The sequence below is a fragment of the Eleutherodactylus coqui genome, chromosome 2, assembly GCF_035609145.1.
Source record: "Eleutherodactylus coqui strain aEleCoq1 chromosome 2, aEleCoq1.hap1, whole genome shotgun sequence".
Taxonomy (NCBI): Eukaryota; Metazoa; Chordata; class Amphibia; order Anura; family Eleutherodactylidae; genus Eleutherodactylus; species Eleutherodactylus coqui.
Genome location: NC_089838.1, coordinates 152,140,703 through 152,154,554, shown reverse-complemented (window position 1 = coordinate 152,154,554; position 13,852 = coordinate 152,140,703).

The following is a 13,852-nucleotide window of genomic DNA, read 5'->3' as shown; positions in this document are numbered from 1 at the left end:
TCGTCTGACTGCCTGTACCCCCTTGGAGTGGTCAATGGAGGTATAAAGAGCAGTCACATCGAATGAGACCAAAATTGTCCCTTCCGTTATTGTAAGGGTGGAGATTTTATTCAGAAAGTCTGACGTGTCTCGGATGTGTGACTGCCTCATCTGCAAATCGCCTCAATATTTTATGGAGGAAACGAGCTGGACCACAAAAGAGAGAGTCCCGGCCAGACACTATAGGTCTTCCGGGGGGGGGGGGGTAAATCTTTATGGATTTTAGGCAGGATATAAAAGGTGGGGACCACCGGAAGTTGAACGTCCAAGAACTTAAATAGTTTGTCATCTATTAAACCTATTAATAGAGCATCATTATACATGATCCTAAGTTGATCTGGATCTGGATGTAGGGTTATGTTTAAGATTTTCATAGATGTTGGTGTCGCAGAGCTGTCTCTCAACTTCCCTTGTGTACATAGTTGTGTCCATAACAACTATAGCACCGCCTTTGTCAGCCAGCTTGACTATTATACTCTCATCTGAGGAAAGTGCGGTGAGAGCTTCTTCCTCGGGCCTAGAAAGATTAGGTTTAGATCTATTGCCTCTGCTGAGAGTATTCAATCTCAATTTTTCCATGTCTCTTAATACAGCACTTGCAAACACCTCCACCTGGTGGTTAGTCATAGGGGGCTGGTAATTACTTTTGCTACGCAGACCAATACTTTTCAAAGAAAAATTCTCACGGGGGTTGGTCTGTGCAGCAGTACGTTTCGGCTGTGAGGCAAAATGACTTTTCAATCTGATATTTCTAAAGAAACGATATAAATCAAGATTTAAGTCAAACCAGTTCACATGAGAAACGGGACAGAAGGAGAGACCTTTAGACAATATCCTACTTTCCATCTGTGACAATGTTCTAGATGAGATATTTACCACAATGTCCCCATCATTCACTTCCTTGGATCCATTGGGGGAGGTCTCTTCGTAGATCGAGTTATCATCTTGTCTAGACCTTTTGTATGTCCTATGATGCTTTCGTCCTCCTCAGAGTTTAGATTGGGAGGACCCTCCTTTCTCTTCCCTCTGATGGTAGCTGTCCGACCTAAAAAAGATGTAGAGGCACCCATTGTATTATCGTTTTTGCTCGAATCATCCGTCGAGATGGAGCCCCGTGAGGAAAAACCAAAGTGGGCCCTATTCCTGGGTGGGCGCCGTCTTTGTCTTCTTGGTCTTGTCGTTGTGTCGAAGACGTCCTTATTTCTGTTTGAGAACAATCATGTCGAAGGAGAATTTATTTACAATTCCCTCAAATTTAGTACAAAAAGCCTTATTGTCCGCCATTAAAGTCGTATGTGAGGACGTAAACCTCGAGGTATACGCTTGGCTTTATAGTATTCGCACAAAATTGACATATGCAGGGTGAGTGACGTAAAGTACACTGACCCACTGGAAGGAGACTGATGAGAATGTACGTAACGTCACAGCAAGAAGAGTATCTGGTTGGCTGGAGGTGATGTGACCCAGGGGACTGGAGGAGGCAAGAGAAGATCAGTGAGGAGAAGATGCAGTAAGGAGACTGTCTGGGGAGGAATAGGTAAGCATAGAATTTTTTTTCTAATCACAAAACCCCTTTAACCCCTTGAGTGGCACGCCCAGAAATTTTCCGGGACGAGCTACACTGCTGATAGTGATATAGCCCGGAAGATTTCCGGGCTATGTATCACTATGGGAGCTGCAGAGCACAATGCCACAAGCTGTATTGCCGATCTGCCGGCAATCTCCTGCTTCTAAGTCTCCTGCTTTGTTTATAGGTTGCCATAGAGACCATCGGCTTGTCAGAAGCAAGCCGATGATCTCTGTGGCTGGAATCGCCACGTGACGGGGGCGGAGCTACGCGATGACGCGTACAAGGGGGCGGAGCCAAAACGCCGATGCTGCTGAGCCGAGCCGAAGGGAGAAGACCCATCTGCGCAAGCGCGTCTAAAAAAGAAAGAAGACACCGAAATTAGACGGAACCATGGTGACGGGGACGCTAGCAACGGAGCAGGTAAGTGAATAACTTCTGTATGGCTCATATTTAATGCACGATGTATATTACAAAGTGCATTAATATCGCCATACAGAAGTGTATAACCCCACTTGATTTCACGAGACAACCCCTTTAATACGGAAGGGCCGTGGGGAAAACCGCACAGAATGTATCATGCTGTGATTTTTCTGCCACAAGCAGAAATTTCCGCTTCTATGCAGGAAGCAGCATATCTCCCTAGGAGGCTATGGGTGATATTTGCTGCGGAATCAAGGGGCAGCCGCCAGCCCCAGATTCTGCAAATCATATCTGCCCGTGTGCAGGAGCTCTTAAAGGGGTTGTCTCAAGGCAAGGGTGGAATTTTTTTATTGCCCAGTCCCCCATCTTAAGCATACATTACTATGCACACGTGTAAATGGGTTTTAAAGCAGGTTTCTACTCACAGTTCTTGTGTTTCAGCAACTTATAAAACGTTTCCCAAAGATGGCCGCCGGTTCTTTTCCCAAGGTGCACCGCGCTTGCTGTAGCCCGACGTGTGCGCTCCCGAGACGCTACCAGCTGTGTCTCCCTGACAACCAGACGCCCCGCAGCCGCCGACCAGACCCACCGCGGCCGCCGACCGGACCCCACAGCCACCGACCGGGCCTCGGGATTGAACGCGGCCGACCACGGCACACGCTCTTGGGCCACAGTCACCCACTGCCAGGCAGCAGGTAACCGGCGCTAGGCCCCGGCTCCCCCGCACTAGGCCCCGGGGCCCAGCGGCAGTCCCCTGACAACAGACGAAGGCTCCGGGGCCACAGCGCTAGGCTCCGGGGCCCAACGCTAGGCTCCGGGGCCCAGGCCAGTTAGTCACACATCACCCCCGACCCATCACTTACCTGGGCGGCTGGGCGGCAGGGCGGCTTCTCGGCATGGCTGGGCGGCTTCTCGGCACGGCTGGGCGGCTTCTAGGCACTGCTGGGCGGCTTCTCGGCAGAGCTGGGCGGCTCAAGTTTCTGCACCTTCCTCTAAGAGAGGATGGTAGCAGAATGGCCGCTCCAGCGCGCTCCCGAGAAGTTACAGCTCGTCTGCGCATGAAGCGGCTGAAGCGGCTCGTGCTCAGAGCAGAAGAACGGAGTGCGCAAGCGCGTCTAAAAAAGCAAGCCGCCAGCGAAATTAGAGCCATGGAGACGTGGACGCTAGCAACGGAGCAGGTAAGTGAATAACTTCTGTATGGCTCATATTTAATGCACGATGTACATTACAAAGTGCATTAATATGGCCATACAGAAGTGTATAACCCCACTTGCTGCCGCGAGACAACCCCTTTAATGTAAAATTGGAAAGAATCAAAACTATTGATGCTTTGGGATGTGTTTAATGAACTAAAAGTCAAAACAAAAACAGCTCAATCTTCCTACTGACTCTTGGAATCTGGAAATAACTTAGTAACGAATTTTAGACTCCTCAAAGAATCCATCCTTTGCCTTTATGACAGCCTTGCATGCTATCGACATGCAGTGGATCGACATGTATAAGGGTTGTTCAGTGTTAGAAAAACATGGGTGCTTTCTTCCAAACACAGTGCCACCCTTATATGTAGGTTGTGTCTGGTATTGCAGCTCAGCTCCCATTCACTTCAATAGAGTTGAGCTGCAGTACCAGACACAACCCCATTGACAGGGGCGGTGCTGTGTTTGGAAGAAATCAGCCATGTTTTTCTAACTTTGGGAACCCCTTTAAGTTTTTTGTTTGCTTTCATTGTGGAAAACTTCTAGGACATGTTTTGGACTAGTGATTTACTTATTTGAAACATCTGAAACATTGCTTTGTTACACACATGAATGTAAAAAAGAACCAATTTCTGGATTGCATTGGCAGTGCTGTGAATCTATTGATTCATGATCAGGAACCAGACACAGGACCGCTGGCACACCATTATTTGTTGTTCTGAACTTAGAACACCATGAAGACACTGATTCTAGCTATGGGTACACTTGAGTATAAATAGCTATTGACTGATGACTGAAGTAAATGATGTTGTGTTGCAAGAATAGAAAACTACAGCCTATGTAAAGATGATTAGCAATTTTAGAAAACTGCTAACTATGAAGCTGGGAGACTACTTTATTATTCCAAGCACGTATCGCATTTCTTATTATGGCCTAGAATAACAAAGACGATCATCCTATTGAAACTGGAGTGTTCAGGAATATCTACAGGATGTTAATTGCTGGGAAATTTTACAAGAAAATGTTTTTAAACTCTTAGAAATACGATATATATTCATTTCACTATTCAGGGTTATTACAAATCATCTTCCCGATTTAAAACACTCATAACTTACATTTATTGGCACTCAGATACATGCATTTTATATAAATAGAAACAGACACTTAAAAATGTTAAATTAAGCAAAATTGTCCAACGGTAAAATGTCCTTGTAGCCCATAGCAACCAGTCAAAGCGCCGCTTTCATTTCTCAAGCTGCTAAAGTAAGATGAAAGCTACCGTCATGGCTCGACAGCCGCAGTGGCACTATGTCAGTGTGAGCCACGTTATGGCACTATGTCAGTGTGAGCCACGTTATGGCACTATGTCAGTGTGAGCCACGTTATGGCACTATGTCAGTGTGAGCCACGTTATGGCACTATGTCAGTGTGAGCCACGTTATGGCACTATGTCAGTGTGAGCCACGTTATGGCACTATGTCAGTGTGAGACACGTTATGGCACTATGTCAGTGTGAGACACGTTATGACACTTTCTTTGATCATATGTCTATTATCCCTTAGGGATTCCCCGTTGTTGCTAAAGGGTCATTGGCATTGGGAGTCCTGTGTTGAGATTCCCTTAGATCTTTTCTCTGACTGACCTGACTCTATTACAGTCGGGGTTTATATATTCCAGCCCATGCTCCTAATGGTTGCTGATTATTCATTTCTTCTTGGTTAAGTTGGTCTTGCCCACATTTCCCTTGGTGGTGTTATCCTAATTCAGTTACGTAGCTGGTTTATTATTTGTATATGGGAGTTGCTTCTGCCTTCGCCCCTGCTGCTTATAGCTGTTTCCACCTGTCTATAGATATTCTCTGGTTCAATCTAGGGCAAGAGCAGGTGGCCTAGGTCTGGAACGTGGGGCCGTCCTTGTCGGGGCGATCGCCCCATTTTAGGCAGGGATTTTTCCTCTCAAGGCTGTTAGGGCTAGATTTCCCCTTTTTTACCTCCTTGTTTATGTTTGGTGGTGGTTTTGGTGTTTACCATGGGACTTACTGGTGATTTTTTGTCTAGTGTGAACATTGCCTAGCGTCCGTGCTGGGCGTGGGGCACTGCGATTGGTTGTTGTGGGCAACAAGAACAGTCTTACTGTATTTTTGCTCAATGAGGCCAAAAAAGTTTTATTTTGCCAGAGTTGTTGCTAGGGGGATATGAGAGAAAATGGCAGCCAATGAAGACAGGAGAGCGTTTTGTGTCCTTGATTTTCACGTCTACCAGCCTGTTATTAGTGTGCAATGTCATTTTTGAACAAAGTTTGGTGTATATGCACCCAGTGCACACACACTTTGTAAGTGTACTCCAAGTGTAAGCAAAAGTCATCCATCCGTCCACCAATAAGCGTGGAGACAGAGGAGACAGAAAAGTCAGTGCAAGTTTCACACAAAGTCCCCAGAAATCCACTGTCAGAGTGAGCAGAGAGTTGGATATCCCGCAGCTGACTGTATGGAAGATTATATGTAATGTTTGTAATGTTATTTCTACCAACTGCGATTGTTACCTGCCCTGAAACCAGACAACAAAGCCAGGTGACATTCTTTCCGCGAGAGCATGCAAGCTCTAATGTAAAGCAATGGTTTCATGGAATCTCTAGTGTTCAGTGATGAAGCTGCCTTCCACCTTTTGGGCACAGTGAACAAACGTAGCCACAGAAGCCATTGCATCAGTCAATCGTGATATGCTACAGCGTGGGGGCTCACATTGATCACCTCTGATGTGGGAAAATATTTTTGATGTTGTGCAGCAAAACATTTTGGGTTTCTGCTTCCACTGATATCAAATTTGTCTCCATCATTAAATGTGAGTTATGAGTGTTTCAAATCTGGAAGATCATTTGTAATAACCAGTTATTGATTTTTATGTGAAGCAGCCAACCTAGAAACATATTTCAGAATGAACACGCTCAAGTGAACTAATATTACAGCTGAAAACGGGTACTGATCTGTGAGCAATAGTGGTAGAAAATACAGTATATAACACAGCCCTGAAGCTCCACCATCACCATAATCTGTGTCTTGAAGTGTACCCACCCTTGCATGTGACTTTTCAAAATAAGATGCCATGTGTGCATGAGAAATAGCATTATTTCTGGCCATTATATAACTTGTATATGGCATTTTCCACAAGTTTTCCCCTCTGCAGTCTCTCTCTAGCTATTTCTCAGTCTTCCCTGAGCTAGTGTGTGGGATTCTATGATGTCTCCCATACACCGCACACAGAGAAGAAGATATTCTGCTCTTGATATGCTACAGCAAGATTACATCATAAGTAACAACAGCATGGAGGACATGATAGAGTAGTAAAGAGCAGTGTAGGTGTGAATCCAGCACTTCCGTGACGTAAAGCACTTACTAGAAGCAGCAGAACCACATCTGAGTCTCTCTTCTGTCTCAACAGCTAGTGATGGGTCATTTACCTTGAGCTGCCTTCTTTACATGAACAATAGGTGCTGGACAAGGCTCTTTTAATGGCTTGTACATTGGGGTTGAGCAGTCAGTCTGTTGTGCCATTTAATCTGACTCTAGAGAGGAGAGGAGGGCAGAACAGTGAGCAGACAGGGAGCTTCTCCTCTTCATAGTATGACATATGAGCTATACTATGAAGGGAGAAGGAAAGAGGAAGGGTTGTCTATACGCTGTTCTGCCCTCCTATCTATGCAACAAGACAAGAGCGGAATTGAGTGTAATGAAGATCCGTTCAGAATCTGAAAGATACTGCTCTTTTGGGTGACCTGAACCAAATGATCCAGCTCACCATAGAGGACTAGACTTCCCATCACTACCAGCAGCTTTTTTCTGCTCCCTTCTCCATAGATTTCTATAAGTAGTATAAGGCCACTCTCACACAGGCGTTTTCACTAGTAGAGCTGCTTTGTACAGCGTTCAGTGTGAGTCTTTTAGCGCAGTAACGATGCAGGCAAAGCAAAGCCAATGCAGGCAGAGCAAGCCTATGACATCGCCACTTTCATTTTCCGTCTCGGGGGCATAGAAAGCTGCATTCAAAAATGTGGTAAAATACTGTACACAGCGTTCTACCGCATTTTTTACAGCGATAAAATCGCTTTCCATTTATTTCAATGGACGACGCATCATGTTTAAAAGTGAAACGCACAAAAATACAACAAACAGCGCTCAAAAAAGTGACGTTAGAAGCGTTTGCATGCTCGCCTAAGAAGCGCTATTGAAATCAGTGAGGGAATTTTACAGCATTTAGCGCAGCGTTTGAAACACTGTGTATGTGAGTGGCCTAAGACTGCAGTTGGTACTGCCCTAGGCACAGAGTCTGAATGCGCCTCTTTTAAGGCTGGGATCACTCTACATTTTACTGTACGCCCAGGCTTTCTGTCCTTGGGTTCCATTGGAATCCCCGAAAATGGCATTCAGACGGAACTCTGGACAGAACAGTAGACTTTAATTAGTTAAATGGAGACAGAAAGCGTCTCCGTTTGTAATGGTTTCCATTCTTTTCCATTTATTTTTAGAGGACAGAATAGCATTGTCCACTACTCTATTCAGTCCACAGAAACTAACTGATCTCTCTACTGTAGATGGTCAGCGGGTTTTCAGCAGACAGAAGTCTGTCCGCTTCGGGGTTCGCTCAGCAGCGCTGTGTAACACCGCCAGGAGGGAAGGATCGCCTTCCTGGAGAAAGCGGCAGAGAAAAACCAGGGGCTACAAGTATATAGACCCCCTAAAAGACAGTTTATACTTCGTCCCTCATCCTCCGGATACGTGGGGAAGGGGAAAAGCGGAAGATCATCCTATCCCAAAGGTGGAGGGGAAAGGTCCCAACAGTTCGTCCCAGTACTGCGTCCCCTCAGCAAGTGCGTAGGAAATTAGCCGCATTTCATAGCCTGCGGCGAGACATTACGGCTAATAAATGGGTGTTACAACTTATATCCGAGGCTTATAGGATCGAGTTTGGGAGAATCCTGGTAGCTCCTCTACAGTCATCCTCCCTCCAACAGGCCTTACTTGCGGAGGTCCGGAACCTGTCATCACTAGGGGCCGTTATTCCCACTCCCGAGCAGGACCATCAAGAGGGGTTTTACTCCCAGCTATTTCCCATTCCAAAGCCAGGTGGTTCGCATCAAACTATAACTTAAAAAGCCTGAACGACTTTATAGTTTACAGACAGTTCAAAATGGAAAAAATGTAATCCACGATCCCACTGATTAGTGTAGATAGTGTCATGGTCACTTTTGACCTTAAAGATGCCTATTTACATGTTCCCATCCATCCCAATTCCCAAAAGTTTTTGTTTTGGAGATGGAGGGTCGGTTTGCCATGTTCAGTTTATATGTCTGCCCTTCGGAATTACCTTCGCCCCATGATTTTTTTCTAATGTAGTCATTGAAATAATAACACACTTGCGTGGGCTAGGGGTAATTATCATCCCTTACCTAGATGACTTTCTGCTGGGGGCAGATTCCCCCACAATTTTAAAATCCCAGTTAGAGATCATTCTCTCCTTACTGTAGGGTCAGGGTTGGATCATTAATTTCCAGAAATCCAGCCTAGATCCTGAACCTAGGAAGACATTTTTAGGAGTCTTCCTAGTTTCCCATCTCCAATTCTCTTCCCTAACCCCCTCAAGGAGGCAGCATATTTTAGAGGCAGGCACAGCCTTATATAAGAAATCTGGAGTATGCTTCAGGGAAGCCATGCATATCTTGGGCCTAATGACATCAATAATGTCCCTTGGGCTCAGTTCAATAGTTGTGAGTTGTAGGCTCTTATTCTCAGGAATTGGAACAGATCGCAGGCTTCGCTTAATGGGATAGTCCTCATTTTCTCCTAGGGTCAAGTACTCCCTTCGGTGGTGGATGTCTGCTGACAATCTCTCTCGGGCTGCGGAATGTCACCATGACCCAGCAGTAGTAGTGGCAACCGATGCCAGCACTACAGGCTGGGGTGCCCGCTACCCGGGGGTAGGGAGGGACACACACACACACACATACAGGGTACCTGGGGCCCTCATGAGATAGCCGAGTCCTCCAATTTCAAGGAGTTGGATGCAGGTTGGAAGTCCCTACGGAGCCTTCACACAGAATTAATTGGGAGTCACGCTAGGATTCTCTCAGACAAGATGACTGCAGTATCGTTCATTTGCCACTAGGGTGCCACCAGGAATCCTCTTTTCCAGCAGTTGGTGGGGAAGATTCTATGATGGGCGGAGCAAGCAACCCAGTCTCGGTCGGCCTTTTTCATCAGAGGAGCCGAGACACGACCACAGATTTCCTCAGCACGAAAGAAGTGGATCCCGGAGAATGGGAATTACATCCTGAGGTGTTCAGATCTCTCGCCAAAAAATGATGGGCACCTGAGATAGATCTGTTCATTTCCAGTGGGAACACCAGGTGTGCCCCTAATACCAGTTGTGCTGAGGAAGATACAGGGGTCAAAATCTGCAGTAATACTAGTGGCTCCCTATTGGCCCAAGAGACCTTGGTTCCCTCTGTTAAGATCCCTCTCAGTTGGAGATCCCGTCCACCTGCCGTCAAGGCTGGACCTTCTACCTCAGGGCCCTCTACATTATCCAGAGGTCCAGGTTAACTGCCTGGATGCTGAGAGGGTAACATTTTTAGGGCAGGGTCTCTCCGGCAAGGTGGTGTTGACCATCTGTGAGAGCCCCAAACCCTCGACTACAAGGATCTATTTGAAGGTTGGGGAAAATTTTTCAAAACGAATAGGACAGGATATCCAGGAGTTAAAACATCCGGACATCCTCAAAATTCTCAACTTCCTTTAGGAAGGCCTGCATAAGGGGCTAAGCCCAAACACCCTAAAGGTCCAAGTTGCAGCCTTGGCGGTGTTCTTTGATTTCTCACTAGCAGTTCATAAATGGGTTAGGGGGTTCCTTAGGGGCACCAGTAGGCTTCACCCCTTCATTAGGAACACCTTTCCTGCCTGGGATCTGTCCATAGCTCTCCAGGCATTCTGTGATACACCATTTGAACCCCTGGTGGACTTACCCATTTCCATCCTTACGTATAAGTTATCCCTTTCAGTGGCTATTACGTCAGCTAGACGAGTGGGTCTAGACCCTCTCTCATAGACCTCCCTATATGACGGTCCACCCAGATGGGATCACGTTTATGTTGGATCCCTTTTTCCAGCCAAAAGTCCTATCAGACATTCATAGAAATTAGTCAATTACTATTCCCTTTTTGTCAGGACTATAGGAATGGGAAATTCCATATCTTAGACGTGAGAGGGGCTGTACTAGCTTACTTAGAGGGGCAGCTTCTAAGGACCCGATTGCTCGATGGGTCAAGCGAGCCATCCAAGAAGCCTACAAGTCCCAGGGCGTCCTACTCCTGAAGGGGTGAGTGAAGGCCCAGACCTCTACTGATTAGATTTGCAGGGCCGCCACGTGGGCTGGTAGTTTGTAAAAGATTACAGACTTGACCTAGAGACCGGACAAGATACGGCCTTTGGGTAGGAAGGTGTTACAGGCCGTAATCCCTCCCTATAGCCCTTTTTATAATTTGGTATTCCTTTATCGTATGCTGTCATGACGATGATGGGAAAATAGGAATTTATCCTACCATTAATTCCCTTTCTTAATGTCATCATGACAGCAAACAGGCTCCCCCCCCCCCTTCCCTGCCGGTATAGTTATTTCTGGTCACATGAGGTAATGTCTTGATGTAACATTTTTCTGTTGAAGGTGGGTGAAGACAATAAGACACACCTTCCAGTTAAGAAACTAGTCACTGTGGGTTTTTGGAACACACTGGCGTTTGGTGGAGGAGGAGGTTCTTTTATGCTCTGCCTCTTCCTGTCCCAACAGGGTATCAGAGGACAACCTCCATCGTATGCTGTCATGATGACCTTAAGAAAGGGAATTCATGGTAGGAGAAATTCCTATTTTTCTTAATCTTTATGTCCCTGGAGTGGACTTGAACCTGTAACCTATAATCACTAATACATTGTAGTACTCCTGTACTGCAAAGTATTATTAATAATAGTGATCAAAGGACATGACAAACTCGAACGTGATTTTCTGTCAACGGCCCTCCGCGATTACATAGCGGTGGGCCGATGACATCTGTGAATCCTTTACATGCCATGATCAACATTGTTTGCAGCACATAATGGGTTAGAAGCGTTGATTGCATCCATATTCTCACACACTGCATTTCACAGCCTGGAAATTCAATGCAAAAATCTAAGAGAATCAGCGTTCCCAAACTAAGTGATCAGTATTATATTGGCTGCTCTTAGACTTTTTACCATCATGGTATATAGTAGAGTCTGGGGTCTCTTCAGAACATTGTTGCTCAGAACAGCCTCTCTGGATTTTTTGACCATTATCCTGCAAGTCTTACAAAATGGCTTTTAAAAAGAAAAAAACCTGAAGTTGAATCCGAGCAAAGTGCAATTTACAGCCATCTATGTGCAGTTACACAGTACAGGTACTATAACAATCACATGGGTAAAACTTAAAATACCTGCACTTCTATAGCACTATATGAGGCAGTCTTCAGCTGTCGGAAGGAGACAGAAACAGCCGACGGAGCAGAAGTGCTCCAAAGGTGAAAGTGCAGGTACTTTTAAAGAGCTCTAAAAAACATAGCTCTTACCTTTCAGGCTGCTGTATAAAATCTCTGTGGCGTTCTGCTTTTACTAGCCATTTGAACCAAAGCATAGCCACTGTAATAGCCCTTTTACACGGGCCAATAGTCATTTAAATGACTGCACAAGCACTGACATCACCGCTAAAGCAGTCAGCGCTCATGCCGAGCATTTAGACTGAAAGACTTCTCCACTGGGTCTCGCTCAGCGCTTCACCTTCTATGTGAAGCGCTAAGCAGGGAGTATTTACATGGAATGAGAAGCCAGCGACCCAGCAATAGTTGTTATGCTGACTAAAAGTCAGCAATAGTGACAAGTGAACAAATCGTAAGTGATTTCTTTTGCATTTACACTGACTGCTTGCTCAAATTCGTTCGTTTGAACAAATTTTGAGCAATAATTGTTACGTGTATATGAGCCATAAGATTCTACACCTGCAGAGAAATACATTTAAGCTGGAAAGCGGGAATTATTCTTACCGTTAATTCCTTTTCCATGAGTCCATCATGACAGCACACATGGAGGTTGCCCTTTGACCTCATTGGGACAGGAAGAGGAGAGTTCTTAAGGCTGCCTCCCACTGCTATTCTCCAGTGTCTTCCAAATTATCACAATGTTTATGCAGCCAAAAGCTTTTATTGTTACTGAAAAACAGATGTACTAATATGTTACATATACAGTAAGCACAATCCAGTAGGGTGGGAAAGCATGTGCTGTCATGATGGACTCATGGAAAAGGAATTAATGGTAAGAATAATTCCCTATTTCCCACTATGTCCATCCTGACAGCACACATGGAGGCAATACCAAATTATTACATACACATCAGGGGGGAACAACAGCCTAAAGGACCTTCTGTCCTTACATATTTGTTCGGTTGAGGCCTCCCTACGTTCGGCCCAAGAAGAAGCGAGAGCCCTTGTGGAGTGGGCTTTTATTCCTTCTGGAAGGAAAACTTATGGAAGTTTTTAGACTTATATGCTTCCTGGATAGCTAACTTTAACCATCTAGCAATGGTATCCTTTGATACTGCATTTCCTTTGTTTTTACCCTGAAACTAAAGGAACAAACTGTTTGAGTTTCTAAACGTTTGCGAAACTTTCAAATAGGCCAACACCGCTCGTCTAACATGTAAGTTATTTATGTGCTGTTTTTTAATATTTTTACAATTCTAACAGAACGAGGGCAGGACAATTTCCTGCTCCATGTGAAACTTAGATACTACTTTTGGAAGAAAACAAGGTCGAGTTTTAGGATTATTCTGTCATCTAAGATTTTTAAGTAAGGTTCTCTACAAGACAGGGTTTGTAACTCGCTAACTCTTCTGGCAGTCATTATGGCTGTTAAGAAAGCTACTTTAATTGATAAATTTCTGAGTGTAATGGATTCTAGAGGCTCGAACGGATGTTCACACAAGCAGTTTCAATCGATGAACCTCCTGACAGAAGACTGGACCTTGGGACAGAAGGTCCTGCCTGAGCGGAAATACAATAGGAGTATCTATCGCCAAAGAGGTTAACAGAGGATACCAGGGTCTTTTTGGCCATGCTGGGGCTATGAGAATGACTCTGGTTTGACAGCTCTGGATTTTCTGAAGGACTCGAGCCATTAGTGGAAGAGGGGGAAAGGCATATGTCAGATCCATATCCCAGTTTTGGGACAGAGTGTCCAATGCTAGCAGATTGTCCTTGATGTTCAGGGAAAATTTTTATTGACATTTTGTATTTGCCCTTTTCGCAAATAGATCCACATGAGGAGAACCCCATCGAGCTATTAAGGACTGAAACACATCCGTATTTAGGGAATACTCTCCCGAGTTTAGTTAATCTACGACCTTGTACCGGGAACCTTTTAAGTGTATAGCCGACAACGATCTTACGTTTTCTTCCGTCCCAAGGAAATATTCTCTTCGACAGGCGTTGTAGGTGCGAGTGCCTGGTTCCTCCCTGGTGGCAAATAAAGGAGACTGCTGTTACATTGTCAGATAGGATTTTCACATGTTGTCCT